At 45.7% G+C, this 10603-nt stretch overlaps 1 long non-coding RNA gene across 1 annotated transcript; it reads left to right on the top strand.

Annotated features, from left to right (window-relative positions):
* The first annotated feature begins 502 nt into the window (after window positions 1-502).
* On the top strand, window positions 503-1764 carry LOC108942770 (uncharacterized). The gene is made up of 2 exons (XR_011414231.1): window positions 503-1036; window positions 1116-1764. It is a non-coding gene; the product is annotated as an uncharacterized lncRNA (long non-coding RNA).
* The last annotated feature ends 8839 nt before the right edge of the window (window positions 1765-10603 follow it).

Raw genomic sequence — 10603 nt, 5'->3', positions numbered from 1 at the left:
TCGGGTGCCGGAACCGATTTCGGGTCTTAAACAATGGGTTGAAGGTCTGGTGAAGTAGAGACCGTACTCCGAGCATGCTTGGGTGGAACTATCAAAGGGTCGATGGGAGGCCCACAGTCATGGTAAGTCTCTTTCTTAGTTTGTTTGTCATTTGTTCTTCTTCACTTGCTTACCCCTTTTTTTCCCTTTGTAGGACTTAGGAAGGATGTTGTCATGAGGCCCCCATCTGGTGATGAAGAGGTCCCTGCTCTAAAGCAGGTTAAAGAGAAGAAGAGAAAAGATGCACCGAGTTCCCCGATCTCGGAAAAGAAAAAACCGGCGAAGAAATCTCGCAAGCCCAAGGGGGCTCCTGTATCATGCCTCCGGACTCGATCCGCGATTAAGGGATGAGCCCGAAGAAGGAGAAGAGGAATTATCCTATGTACGGGCTAATGTTGGGATACAACAATCCTCCAAATCGGCGGAGGTAGATAAGGGAACCCTGGCCATAATTCCTGAACAAAGAAAAATCGAAACTATCCCGTCTCGAGCTGAAATGGTTGAAGGGGAGACCAAGGGAAAGACTTCTCGGGCAGCAGAAGATATTTCGAGGGAGGAGCTCGGGTTAATCAACATTAGCGGATCCCCTCAGATTTCGGATGCTATGATCCGTGAGGCCAACATGTTGGAAGGTCGATCTTATGAGGTTATTCAAGAGTCGACTGATATCCGCGGCTTTCTGGATGAGATTGAGTCAGTTGCCTCAGAGGAGATTATCGGGTTCGGTGGATTACCGGTACCGTAGAAAGCATCATGGTCGGGCTCTACCGGGTCTTCATCGGTTCCAAAACTGGTGGACCGATTCCCGCCCCCGAGTGTTAATCTCGATCGTAAGCGGAAGATATTACTCTCCGTCCTGGAGGATGCTCGAATTTTCTCTCCCCCTATGGGGATTGCTAGTTACCTTCAGTCCTTGGTTACCGAAGAGGATCAAACCGTGATGAATGCAGTAGAGCCCACTTGCCTTTTCAACGAGGCTCAGCATGCTCTGAATCGGGTAAATTCGACGGTATCTCTGTCGTTTCTTTTACACCTAGAGTTGTAGATAATTCTAACATCTTTTTCCATATTTGTAGGTTTTGGTGTTGCATCACGAGGATTTTCTCTGAATCCGGGAGGAGCATGAGGCCGAAGTTTGGAACCTCACTGAGAAGAGTGACTCCTACAAACTTCTTAGTGAGAAGCTTCGGGCAGATTTGGCAACGACTCTAGATGAGTACGAGGAAATGGCTGAGAAGGTATTCTGATTCTGCAGGTTCGGCAGAGGCTCAAACAGATTGGACGACTCAATTCGCAGGTAGATGAGCTACTGGCCGGGGCGGAAAAATTCAAAGAGAATATAGACGTCCATGCCTAAAAAAAGGAGGTCGTATGTGATGACCCAAAAGGTCATCTTATGTTTTAGAACTTGAATCTGCGCTCTTAAGCCTTAAAAATCTCATTTCTACCCTCTTTGATTTGCGTGCGCAGTCCGGGCATGTTTTCGGAAAGCTTTTGTGTTGAAAACTAATGAAAATAAAATAATTTACCTTAAAAGTTAATTTTAGTTGACTTCGGTCAACATTTTTAGTAAACGGGCCCGGATCCGTATTTTGACATTCTCGGTGGGTTTGTATCGAATTATGGGACTTGGGCGTATGCCCGAAATCGAATTTGAAGATCCTTAGCTTGAGTTATGAAATTTTCATGTAAATAAAAAGTATGAAAATTATTTATTTTTAAGAATTGATTGATGTTTGGCATTGTTAGTACCGAATTCGTATTTTGGTTTCGGATCCCGGTACAGGTTCGTTATGATATTTAAGACCTGTCTGTGAAATTTGGTGAGAAACGGAGTTGATTTGACGTGATTCGGACGTCCAGTTGAGAAGATAGAAATTTTAAAGTGTTCTTGAGAATTTCATTTGTTTTGGTGCTAAATTCATAGTTCTAGGTCTTATTTTGGCGATTTGATCACGCGAGAAAGTCTGTATAATATTGTTAGACTTGTGTGCATGCTTGGTTTGGAGCCCCGAGGGCTCGGGTGAGTTTTGGATAGGCTACGGGGTGATTTGCACTTAGAAAATCTGAGATTTTGTTGCAGCAGTTGTTCTGGTGTGCCCTTCTTCGCGTTCGCGTAGGTAGTGTCGCGAACGCGAAAGGTAAAATGGGGGAAGGGGAATTTTCTTCTTCGCGAATGCGAAGGACTGGTCGCGAACGCGAAGCATTGGGGGTGATACCCTTCGCGAACGCGATCAGTCTCCCGCAAACGCGATAGTTTAAGGGACCTGGGGGAGGGGGTTCATGTTCTTCTACGCGTACGCATCCATTGGGCTGTGAACGCGAAGGCTTAGGGGGAGCTGCCTTACGCGAACGCGTAGAAAGATTCGCGAATGCGAAGGCCTTAGGCCGTTGTGCATCGCGATCGCGACAAGCGTCTCGCGAACGCGATGAAGGCATGTCCAGTGTTTTAAAACAGACTTCAAAGACGGGATTTGTTCAAAATTTCACATTATCTTCACTTGAAATCAATCTTGGGCGATTTTTGAAGTGGGAATTCAACACCAAATCATAGGTTCGTGTTCTTAAACTCATTCCTTTCAATTTCCATCAACACCCACTAGATTTCCAGGCTTAAATCTTGTTCTTTAAGGGTAGAAATTAGGAATTTTAGGAGAATTGGGGAGTTTGTAAATTTGGGAATTTAGACCTCGATTTGGGGTCAGATTCCGGAACTAATGACATATTCGGGCTCGGGGGTGAATGGGTAAACAGAGTTTGGTCCGAACCTTGAGTTTGGACCAAGCGGGCTCGGGGTCGGTTTTTTACTTTTTTTGAGAAATTTGGGAAATCTGTAATTATTCATTAAAGTTGATTCTTTTAGCGATAATTGATGGTATTAAGCTACTTGTGACTTAGATACGAGTGAGTTGGAGGTGAATTATAAGGAAAAAGCGGTACTTGAGCAGTGAGTGACCTGCGAATCGAGGTAAGTGTCGTGTCTAACTTTGGCTTGAGGGAATAGGTATTATGTGTTTATTTTCTACGTGTTTGGTTGTTAAATATGATGTATAGGTGAGTTGACGAGCATATATGCGTCGTTGTCGAGTCATAGCTTGCGAGTTAAATTCTATTCTTGTCTATTTTGTAGCCTTAAATTCTACTGTACATGCTTAGCGGGTTATTTGAAATATTGAGTGACTTATATCTGGTTTTACTGAGATTTGGTAACTTTCGAATATTGATTTAAGGTTGAGGTTGCATTGTGCTATTGATTATGGGTAAAATACTGGTTTCTTTGTGATACTCCTATCTATCCGTTATTATTGATTATGTGATTTGTGAGGAGGAGTGTAAAGCACGAAGGGTGATGCCGTGCCAGCATTATTTATATTGTGAGGAAGAGTGTAAAGCACGAAGGGTGATGCCGTGCCATGATTTGTGAGTGATAAAGCACGAAGGGTGATGCCGTGTATATTATGAGAGGTTTAATGCACGAAGGGTGATGATGTGCCGTTCTATTTATTTATTTGGTGAGGTTGAGAGTAAAAGCACGAAGGGTGATGTCGTGCAGTTTTCCTTTGCTATTTTATTTGCTCAATTCATTTAAGGATTTTTGGTTTAATTTTATCTTTTCATTATTCTCACTCTTTATATTGTATTCTCCCACTGTATGTCCCCTTCCCATTATTTCTGCATTATTTCTTTATTTACTGTTGTTGCCACTAGATTGATTATACTGTTCAAGTTATATGTGGGTGTCTTGTCCTAGCCTCGTCACTACTTCACCGAGGTTAGGTTCGACACTTACCAGTACATGGGGTCGGTTGTAGTGATACTGCACTCTGCACTTTCTGTGCAGATTTTGATACCGGCTCGGGTTGATCGAGATTTTGCTATTGGTCCGCTGTCCAGAGTCTCAAGGTAGATCTGTCGACGTTCACAGACCTTGAAGTCCCCATCTATCTTTTCTGTTATACTTTTTCTTTCATTCAGACAGTTGTCTTTCTTTCAGACTATTACTTGTAGTAAATTCTAGAATGCTCGTGAATTGTGACTCCAGATTCGAGTGGTAGTAATTAATACAGTTTAATGATATTTTGCACTTAATATATTTCATTTTAGTTAATTATTGTTAATTACTGAATGGGAATAAGGAATTGATTTAATGATTCTCTAACGTTGACTTGCCTAGCAAGTGAAATATTAGGCGCAATCACGATCCCGTCGGTGGGAAATTTCGGGTCGTGACAAGTTGGTATCAGAGCACTAGGTTGCCTAGGTCTCACGATTCACGAGCAAGCTTAGTAGAGTCTGGAGGATCGGCACGGAGACGTCTGTGCTTATCTTTCAGAGGTTATGAAGTTTAGGAACAAGTTTCACTTCTATTCTTCTCTGCCGTGCGATTTTGCTTTCTCAATGCTGATTGAACTCTTCTACTCTTATTCTCTCGCAGATGGCGAGAACATGTATCGCTTCCTCAGCTGAGCAACAGCCAAAGCCTCTAGTGGCAGCTCCTACGCGGGGTAGAGGTCGATGTCGAGGCCGTGCCAGAGGCCGAGGCAGCGGTAGGGCTCAACCTAGAGCCCGAGCAGCAGCCCCAGCAGTGAAGCCTGAGATAGAGCTTGACGAGGAGGTTCCAACCTAGACTGTTCTTGCCGGACCAGCTCAGGTTCCGGAGGGGTTTATTGCTACCCCAGTACTTCAGGATGCTTTGGTCCATTTGGTGGGCCTTTTGGAGAGTGTGGCCCAGACTGGCGCATTTTACATGGCACCAGCAGTCTCTCAGGCTGAAGGGGGAGCCCAGACTCCCACCACTCCCGCTCCGGAGTAGATAACTCCCCAGTATCAGGCTCCAGCAGCTCAGCCAGTCAAATTAGTTCAGCCGGTTATTGCGGCACAGGTCGGAGATGGGCTAACTATGTCTTCTAAGGCTTTATGGAGATTGGACAGGTTTATCAAGATCTTTCATGTTCAATTCAGTGGTGCTCCTTCAGAGGATCCCAGGAGTATCTTGACAGCTATCGGAGGTCCTACAAAACATGGGTAGTGGATACCAATGGGGTCGATTTTGCTGCATTTCAGATGACTGGTTCCGCCAAGAAATGGTGGAGAGATTACTTGTTGACCAGACCAGTTGAGTCGCCTGCTCTTACTTGGGACCAGTTCTCTCAGCTCTTCATAGAGAAGTTTCTGCCTATCACATTGAGAGAGGAGCGTCGCTGTCAGTTTGAGCGTCTCCAGCATGGTAGTATGACTGTTACTCAGTATGAGACCCGTTTTGTGGATTTGGCCCGTCATGCTATTCTTCTGCTTCCCACCGAGAGAGAGAGGTTGAGGAGGTTAATTGATGGACTTGCTCAGCCTATCAGATTGCAGATGGCTAAGGAGATTGGGAGTGAGATTTCTTTTCAGGCGGCTGCTAATGTCGCCAGACCAGTCAAAATGGTTCTTACTTAGAGAGGTCAGGGGTCTGACAAGAGACCTCGTCATTCCGGTGAGTTCAGCGGTGCCTTATCTAGAGGCACGAGTACTTTTGGTAGAGGCCATCCTCCCAAGCCATTTCATTCAGCGCTCCAGGCATCCCACTGTGCCTCAGGTAGTCGTGGTCCTCAGATGCATTATTCCGACCAGCTAGCCTACAGTGCACCACCAGCTCCTATTAGTGCACCTCCACTCCGGAATTATCAGGGTGGTTATTCAGGTCGATAGGGTCAGTTTCAGGGTCAGCAGTCACAACAGCCGAGGTTATGTTATACTTGTGGTGATCCGAGGCACATTACTAGATTTTGCCCTAGAACAACGGGCAACTCACAGCATCAGGGTTCTCGTGCCATGGTTTCGGCACTAGTTGTTGCACCACCTACTCAGCTAGCCAGAGGCAGGGGACAGGCAGCCAGAGGTAGAGGCCAGACTGTTAGAGGTAGAGGTTAGGCCGTTAGAGGTGGAGACCAGCCAGTTAGAGGCCGTCCCAGGGACGTAGTTCAGGGTGGTGGGGCCCAGCCCCGGTGTTATGCTTTCCCAGCCAGGCCTGATGCTGAGTCATCTGACACGGTTATCACAGGTACTGTTTCTGTTTGCAGTAGAGATGCTTCAGTTCTATTTTATCCGGGATCTACTTACTCCTATGTGTCATCCTATTTTTCTTCCTATTTGGTTGTGCCCCGTGATTCTTTGAGTGCTCTTACATATGTGTCCACACTAGTGAGAGATGCTATTGTTGTAGATCATGTTTATTGTTCGTGTGTGGTCACCATTGGGAGTCTTGAGACTCGTGTAGATCTTCTACTTCTTGACATGGTTGATTTTGATGTCATACTGGGTATGGATTGGCTGTCACCTTATCATGCTATATTAGATTGTCACACCAAGACGGTGACCTTAGCCTTGCAGGGGTTGCCTCGATTAGAGTGGAGAGGGAATCTTGGCCATTATGCCAGCAGGGTTATCTCTTATGTGAAGGCTCGGCATATAGTCAAGAATGGGTGTCTAGCTTATTTGGCTTATATCTGCGATTCTAATGTGGAGGTTACTTCAATGGATTCAGTGCCGGTTGTTCATGAGTTTCCAGAGGTATTTCCTGCAGACCTGCCGGGGATGCCACCCTACAAGGATATTGATTTCTGCATTGATTTGGCTCCAGGAATTCAGCCTATTTCCATTCCTCCATACCGCATGGCCCCACCGGAGTTAAAAGAATTGAAGGAACAGTTGTAGGATTTGCTTGACAAGGGCTTCATTATACCTAGTGTCTCTCCTTAGGGTGAGCGGGTTTTGTTCGTGAAGAAGAAGGATGGATCTATGAGGATGTGTATAGATTATCGGCAGTTGAACAAAGTCACTATCAAGAACAAGTATTCGTTGCCGAGGATTGATGATTTGTTTGATCAGCTTTAGGGTGCCAAGGTGTTTTCAAAGATCGATTTGAGATATGGCTACCATCAGTTGAGGATTAGGGCATCCGATATCCCTAAGACAACTTTTCGGACGCGGTATGGGCACTATGAGTTTCTAGTGATGTCCTTTGGGTTGACCAATGCCCCAACAACATTTATGGACTTGATGAACCGAGTGTTCGAGCTTTACCTGGATTCATTTGTGATTGTATTTATTGATGACATCTTGGTATACTCCCGCAGTCGGGAGGAGCATGAGCAGCACCTCCGGATAGTGCTCCAGACTTTGAGCAACAGTCAGTTGTATGCTAAATTTTTGAAATGTGAGTTTTGGTTGGATTCAGTTACTTTCTTGGGTCACGTCGTATCAGCAGAGGGTATTCAGGTGGATCCTAAGAATATTGAGGCAGTCAAGAACTGGCCTAGACCCACTTCAGCCACGGAGATCAGGAGCTTCATGGGTTTGGCGGGTTGTTACCGTCGGTTTGTGGAGGGGTTTTCATCTATAGCAGCCCCGATGACTAGGTTGACCCAGAAGGGTGCCCCATTCAGATGGTCGGACGAGTGTGAGGTGAGCTTTAAGAAGCTCAAGACAACCTTGACTTCAGCACCGGTGTTGGTATTACCATCAAGGTCAGGATCTTACATGGTATATTGTGATTCCTTCCGTGTTGGTCTCGGAGCAGTATTGATGCAGGAGGGCAGGGTGATTGCATATGTGTCTCATCAGTTGAAGGTTCATGAGAAGAATTACCCTGTCCATGACTTAGAGTTGGCAGCCATTGTTCACGCGCTGAAGATTTGGAGGCACTATCTTTATGGCGTGTCGTGTGAGGTTTTCATGGATCATCGCAGCCCTCAGTATCTGTTCAAGCAGAAGGATCTCAATTTGAGGCAGAGGAGATTGTTAGAGCTATTGAAAGACTATGATATCACTATATTGTACCATCCGGGAAAGGCCAATGTAGTGGTCGATGCATTGAGTAGAAAAGCAGTGAGTATGGGCAGCCTTGCGTTTATTCCAGCCGGTGAGAGGCCGCTAGCTTCAGATATTTAGACTTTGGCCAATCAGTTTGTGAGGTTGGATATTTCAGAGCCCAGTCATGTTCTAGCATGTACAATCACTCGATCTTCCTTGTTTAAGCGTATTAGAGATCGGCAGTATGATGACCTTCACTTGATGGTCCTTAGGGACATAGTTCAGCACGGTGGTGCTAAGCAGGTTACCGTTGGAGAAGACGGCGTTTTGAGGATACAGGGTCGTGTGTGTGTGCCTAACGTTGATGGGCTTCATGAGTTGATCCTTGAGGAGGCTCACAGTTCTCGGTATTCTATTCACCCGGGCACTGCCAAGATGTACCAGGACCTGCGGCAGCATTATTGGTGGAGAAGGATGAAGAAAGATATAGTTGCTTACGTGGCTCGGTGCTTGAATTGTCAGCATGTGAAATATGAGCATTAAAGACCCGATGGTTTGCTTCAGCAGATGGAGATTCCTGAGTGAAAGTGGGAGCGTATCACTATGGACTTTGTTGTTGGACTCCCACGGACTCAGAGGATGTTCGACGCCGTGTGGGTTATTGTAGATAGGCTGACTAAGTCAGCGCACTTCATTACTATGGCAGTTGCCTATTCCTCAGAGCGGTTAGCAGATATTTATATTCGTGAGATCGTCCGTCTTCACGGTGTGCCCATGTCTATCATTTCTGATCGAGGTACGTAGTTTACCTTGCACTTTTGGAGGGCAGTACAGCGTGAGTTGGGTACGCGGGTTGAGTTGAGTACATCATTCCATCCTCAGACGGACGGGCAGTTCGAGCGTACTATTCAGATCTTGGAGAATATGCTCTGCACTTGTGTCATAGATTTCAGAGGATCGTGGGATCAGTTCTTGCCCCTTGCAGAGTTTGCCTACAATAATAGCTACCAGTCGAGCATTCAGATGGCTCCCTATGAGGCATTATATGGTGGACGGTGCAGGTCGCCAGTTGGGTGGTTTGAGCCGGGGGAGGCTCGGTTGTTGGGTACAGATTAGTACAGGAGGCCTTGGACAAGGTCAAGATTATTCAGGATCAACTTCGCACAGCTTAGTCCAGGCATGAGAGTTATGCAGACTGTAGAGTTCGTGATATTGCATTCATGGTCGGATAGAGAGTGTTACTTCGGGTATCACCCATGAAGGGTGTAATATGGTTCGGAAAGAAGGGCAAGTTGAGCCATAGGTATATCAGACCTTTTGAGATTCTGGAGAGAGTGGGAGAGGTGGCTTATAGGCTTGCGTTGCCACCTAGTTTAGCAGTTGTTCATCCGGTATTCCACGTGTCCATACTTCGAAAGTATCACGGCGATCCGTCCCATGTGTTAGATTTTAGCTCTGTCCAGTTGGACAAGGATTTGACTTACGAGGAGGAGCCGATGGCTATTTTAGCCCGGCAAGTTCGCCAGTTGATATCAAAGAGTTACCCTTCAGTTCGAGTGCAGTAGAGAGGTCAGCCTATTGAGGAAGCTACTTGGGAGTCCGAGTCCGATATGCGAAGTATATATCCCCGCCTTTTCACTAGCCCAGGTACTTTCCTATGTTCGTTCGAGGACGGACGGTTGTTTTAGAGGTGGAGAATGTGATGACCCAAAAGATCATCTTATATTTTAGAACTTTAATATGCCCTCTTAAGCCTTAAAAATCTCTTTTTTATCCTCCTCGATTTGCGTGTGTAGTCCGGGTATGTTTCCGGAAAGATTTTGTGTTGAAAACTAATAAAAATAAGAATATTTGCCTTAAAAGATGATTTTAGTTGACTTCGATCAACATTTTTGGTAAACGGGATCGGATCCATATTTTGACGGTCCCGGTGGGTCCGTATCGAATTATGGGACCTGGGCGTATGCCCGGAATCGAATTCGAAGATCCCTAGCTTGAGTTATGAATTTTTGATGAAAATTAAAAGTCTGGAAATTTTTTTATTTTTAAGAATTGATTGATGTTTGGCATTGTTAGTACCGGGTCCGTATTTTGGTTTCGGTGCCCAGTACATGTTCATTATGATATTTAAGACTTGTCTGTGAAATTTGGTGAGAAACGGAGTTGATTTGATGTGATTCAGACGTCCAGTTGAGAAGGTAGAAATTTTAAAGTGTTCTTGAGAATTTCATTTGATTTGGTGCTAAATTCATAGTTCAAGGTATTATTTTGGCGATTTGATTGCGCGAGTAAGTCCGTATGATGTTGTTAGACTTGTGCGCATGCTTGGTTTGGAGCCCCGAGGGCTCGGGTGAGTTTCAGATAGGCTACAGGGTGATTTACACTTAGAAAATCTTAGATTTTGTTGCAACAACTGTTCTGGTGTGCCCTTCTTCGTGTTCGCGTAGGTAGTGTCGCGAACGCGAAAGGTAAAATGGGGGCAGGGGAATTTTCATCTTCGCAAACGCGAAGGACTGGTCGCGAACGCAAAGAATTGGGGGTGGTACCCTTCGTGAACGCGATCAGTCTCCCGTGAACGCGATAGTTTAAGGGACCTGGGGAGGGGGTCATGTTCTTCTAAGCGACCATGAACGCGAAGGCTTGGAGGGAGCTGCCTTACGTGAACGCGTCCATTGGACCGTGAACGCGAAGGCTCGAAGGGAGCTGCCTTACGCGAATGCGTAGAAAGACTCACGAACGCGAAGTCCTTAGGCCGCTATGCATCGCGAAT

Source organism: Nicotiana tomentosiformis, chromosome 2 (genome assembly GCF_000390325.3).
Source record: "Nicotiana tomentosiformis chromosome 2, ASM39032v3, whole genome shotgun sequence".
Lineage (NCBI taxonomy): Eukaryota > Viridiplantae > Streptophyta > Magnoliopsida > Solanales > Solanaceae > Nicotiana > Nicotiana tomentosiformis.
The sequence above is the reverse complement of the archived record's forward strand: the minus strand, read 5'-3'. Positions and strand labels throughout refer to the sequence as shown.